General features: G+C 37.2%; 1 pseudogene; it reads right to left on the reverse strand.

Annotated features, from left to right (window-relative positions):
* Positions 1–1,876: 1,876 nt before the first annotated feature.
* On the reverse strand, positions 1,877–4,307 carry LOC125602446 (annotated as a pseudogene).
* Positions 4,308–4,635: the final 328 nt, after the last annotated feature.

Raw genomic sequence — 4,635 nt, forward strand, 5'->3', positions numbered from 1 at the left:
ATTGCAAAATAACCTCTGCATTGACTAGATGACTTAACGACTTACAGTAAGTCGTCTGGACGAACAGATCTGGAAAAACTCGATTTCATACCTTAAATTGGAGAGATAACTTCCTTAGCACACATAAGACTTCTGCAAAAACCATAATCTCAAACGAAGTGACCCACCCAGATTTTAGCTAGCTTCTATGACTCTATACCATAAAAATGTAGAATCAAAATTTTGGTTTTTTTAGCTTAATGTGAGAGAAAGTGAGAGAGATGTTGTTTAGTTCATAAGAATGGAGAATAAGAAGGGTAAATTGATTTTGGGAGCATTAAGAGCTTCAATTGGTTGTTCAGGTGGTTAGGGTATTGATGACAATGGCAATCTTTAATTATTTGAAGATGATGAGGGTGAGAGAGTAAAAATGTCATTTTCGAAAAGAAAAAAAAATGATGGTATTTTTCGTAATTATATGAACTTGTGGGGTGAATATGGCAAAACTAATTTCCAAAAAAAATGAGTTAGTTTTGTGTTGACTTGAGTTGTAGGTCATTTTGCGAAAAGCCCGCCAAAGAATATCATGATTAACTACTTTCACTCATCTATGTTGAAAATTATTCAATTTTTATTATTTTTAATTTATATCACTTAAACTGTTTATATTATATGATTTTAATGTTTACTTGTCAAAAGACTTTTTTTAATAGTTTATAAATTATTTGTAAGATCACTATACCAGAATAATTCCATGGATATCGTCTAGACACGTACATAGTTCAGAAGACTCAGAAAACTTTTCGGAGCTATATTCGTAAAAATAAATTCTGTTTTTTGTTTGTTACAAAGGGCTGGCTGTAATTTTACAAAACTTTTGGATTAGTTTTGGTATTTGATTCAAGTTTGGATATATCTTTGCAATCAAAATCAAGTTCCAAGTCATTTTAGCAATTCCCCACCGTATATATCTAGAAATCAATATATCGATATCTTTATGAAAATTTTGTCTACTACATTTTGTACATATTATGGTGCAAGTGAAAACAAAATAGTAATAGAATAGGAAACATATTAAAAAAACGAAGTAAACGTTGTATTTAGATATTATCTAATATTATTTTTATCTTCTTTAATGCGAATGTATGTCTTGTTAACATTTTGTCCCAACATTAGTAAAAATATTCTTTGAATACGATTCGGAATTCGGTTGACTCATAACGCATTAGGATACCCTCACCAGTAACCACTATTGACGGACCCAAGCAGTCCTGATTGCCTTAATCCTATTTAACTTGCCTGCCCACCGCCCCGTCTATCATACTCTTGAGTAGCCGAGCACACTACCTTACCCTCCGCCCCTGATACTCCTTGTCTTTGACTTGAACTCTTACTCGATTGGCAGGAGGCCAAAACCAGTGTGTCACACCCACCGAAGGTGGCTGGTTTTGTTTCGTTTTTTGCATCTTCTTCACACGCATAATGTGTTAAAGACAGAAAGATCACGTCTCGAGGTGCCAGAGATAAAGTGAGGATATGAAACCACTGGTTTATTTTTTTTTTCTATATTAACTCCTGGTTGTTCCTCTCTGTTTCATAATTAGATGCCTACAATTCAACGTTAAACAAGAACAGATCCTAATAATAATAACTTGCGTTGAAGCAAAATGAAATATATCTACATGAAATGCGGTCTTCTTATCTTCAAATATTATTTGTATTCTCGCCTGCCACTATTATACATTCCTCTAAGATAATACACAATTGCAAATAATAATATGTGGTATCCTCTTACAGAAGAGGGAGTTTGTACAAATTTGATCTGACCTAAGAGGGGTTTTAGCGACCTTACAAGCTCATCATTGGCTTTGATCTCGCATAATGATTGCAAGCGCACCTGAAGTTTCCATAGAGACAAAACCTCACCAACCTCGGCCAAGAACGTGGCTGTGACAGGCCGGGATCCGATAGCTTAATCTCTTCCTTCTGTAACTAAGAAGCTTCATTCCCTTCCCTTTCCAATGACGCGGTCACACCTGAACCACACACATTCACTTTTCTTTTACCTTTTCTATGCGTTACACCAAAATACGTGTAACATAGTGTGTGACAAGAGTACCAGGCCGGTCTACGTTTTCCTGATTCCGGGTCATCTCCGATGTAGTTTTCTGAGTCAATTTCGTATTTGTATGTCGGTGGAAAACATAAAACCCCCCCCGACCATCCCTCGAATACGTTGCCTTTCCTCATTCGTTTGAAAGCTACCAAATAAATAAGACATATCAAAGGTTTGATACAATACGTAACCTTCACAAAACATAAACATAAGGACTATGTGATTTAAATTAATGTAAACAAATGCAATAAACGTACCTGGTCATTCTCAAGCAACCTCTGCCATTCCTTTCTTGCAATAAGCTCGTGTGTCTTCTCATACGACAAGTTAATCCGATAGTTAAGATCTCCCAGCCAGATTACTCTTCTACAAAAGCTCATCTGGTTATGTTCATAAACTAAGAGAGAGAGATTGTATCAACCGAGAAATAAAACGTACTCATGATCACGGATGCTTCTTGAAGAACACTGGCACTTGAAGAATGGGGATGAAACAGCGTTCTTCTGTGAATTTCACGTACATCATCGTTCTTTTTCTGGTGATCTGTATCCTTTTCCCCTGATGACAGATGTGAGCACAGGACACAAAACGGTGTTTGATAGATTGACATGCTCACAGATACAGATCCCTGTAAGTAACACCACAACAAACCGTTAAGTTATTGCTACCTTAGGAATAAATTATTATTAAGAGAAAAATAGAGAAATCAAGACCTTGTTACCAATGTATCCCATAATACCAACACCGACAGTGGACACACTAAGGTTACTTATGTGCTTGCGCAAGCTCCTCCGAACCCAGACGGTGAGAAACCTCCCACCATCTGTTTGCTCACGATCCTTACATACGCTGTTTTCTCAGATTCATGATACTCAGATTCAGTGACTTGAAGGCACCACCACGTCTTTCCAACACATATTGATTGAGCAGCTTTAAGGGAGGTTCTGGCCAGCTCAGACCAACTCTTTCATTGTAACTAAACCTTTCTTCCCTTTGGGAATCACTAGTAATTTGCATTGATGGTGATGCGTTGTCATTGGTGGAATCCAAAACTTCTATGTTAGTAAGTGAATCTTCACTTAGGATTGGTCTTTCACAAGAGAAAAATGTATCACAAGCACCATGTCTTGTCTCAAGAAACATATCGTGAGAAACCTTAAACATTGAGGGAGAGGGAGGATCACTGTGACTAAGAGACTTGGGATTTCTAGGTCGAACTCGGTTTAAAGCATCACGTATGATGTTCTCCCATTCAGAAGCAGGCTGGTCATCCTCAATACCAAAATGTTTCCAGCATTTAAGGGAACGATTTCCTGAAGACTGAAAATGAACTGACTCACCATTTGTAATTAAGTGAAAGACATGAGAGCAAAAAGAAAGAAGAAAAAAACAATACCCAAGAACATAAATATCGGCAGGTTCAAGAGTGTCAAGCCAACCATCGATATCCAAGTCAGCAGGTGGAACTGTGCCTCCAACATTCCATGTCCCGGCACAGATTCTGGCTACATCAAAACCACATAACACACCAGGGGACTCACTAAGCAACAAAAGAAGCACAGATTAAAAGCAGAGAAATAAAAGAAAGACCTGACTGCTTGTGTGTCAATATACTGAACCCCTGAAAGTTTCTGAATTGCGTCTTCTAAGTTTAGGACAATCTGAGATTAAGTTTCAATCATAAGAACAAGGAATCTGAATATACAATTGAGAGTTATCAACATTACCATCATCATTGGTGGCACCAGAGCTACGTGGATCAAAATCTGTTACACCAGGTTCAGTTTCAGTCACATTAATTAAATTAAAAAAAGGAATTAATTGATAGATATGAGGTTTGACCTTGGCTGCCGGGACGGGAGAGTCTGTCGTCGTCAGTATCGGCGCTATAATCGGAATCAAAGGAGAAACGTTGAACCATTTGCGGATGACAAGACGTGCCCAGTAGAGCTGGAGACAGGAGAAGGCTGAGCAGCATATCGTAGCCCAATTCATCTGCAATTATTTCATTTCACCAAATATAGCAACCCCTATTCTAGAGCGAAACGAAAGAAGGGAGAAGGTGGATGAGATCAGCATACCTCTGCTCGCCGCGACCGTGATCCTACTACCGCCATATATTCTGGTCTGCTCAAGTCTGTATAATCACAAACCCAAATGAGAGAGAGAGAAGAAGAAGAAGAGGTTGCAGGAAGAAAAAGACTTAACGACCTTTGGTGGGAGTCAGATTGACATCTTTACATTTTGTTATCTTAATGTTAGAACCGGCCAAATTGATTGTAACTCCGGTTTACAATTGTTTTCAGAAACGTCGGTTTACGATTGATTGGTTTTGCTTTTAGCAACATCTACGTTATTAAAACTGAATTACCTTTAAAAATAACCATTCATTCACTATATATAATTACAATTTGTACCATTAATTTAATAATTATTAATTAATTAAAAAAATCATTTAGTTTGTTAGATTATTTCTCTAATTAAACTTACCATCATTATTCCTTAACCGAAATATTCTATAATCAAGGTTACAATAAAAT

This window comes from Brassica napus, unplaced genomic scaffold, assembly GCF_020379485.1.
Source record: "Brassica napus cultivar Da-Ae unplaced genomic scaffold, Da-Ae ScsIHWf_2857;HRSCAF=3638, whole genome shotgun sequence".
Taxonomy (NCBI): domain Eukaryota; kingdom Viridiplantae; phylum Streptophyta; class Magnoliopsida; order Brassicales; family Brassicaceae; genus Brassica; species Brassica napus.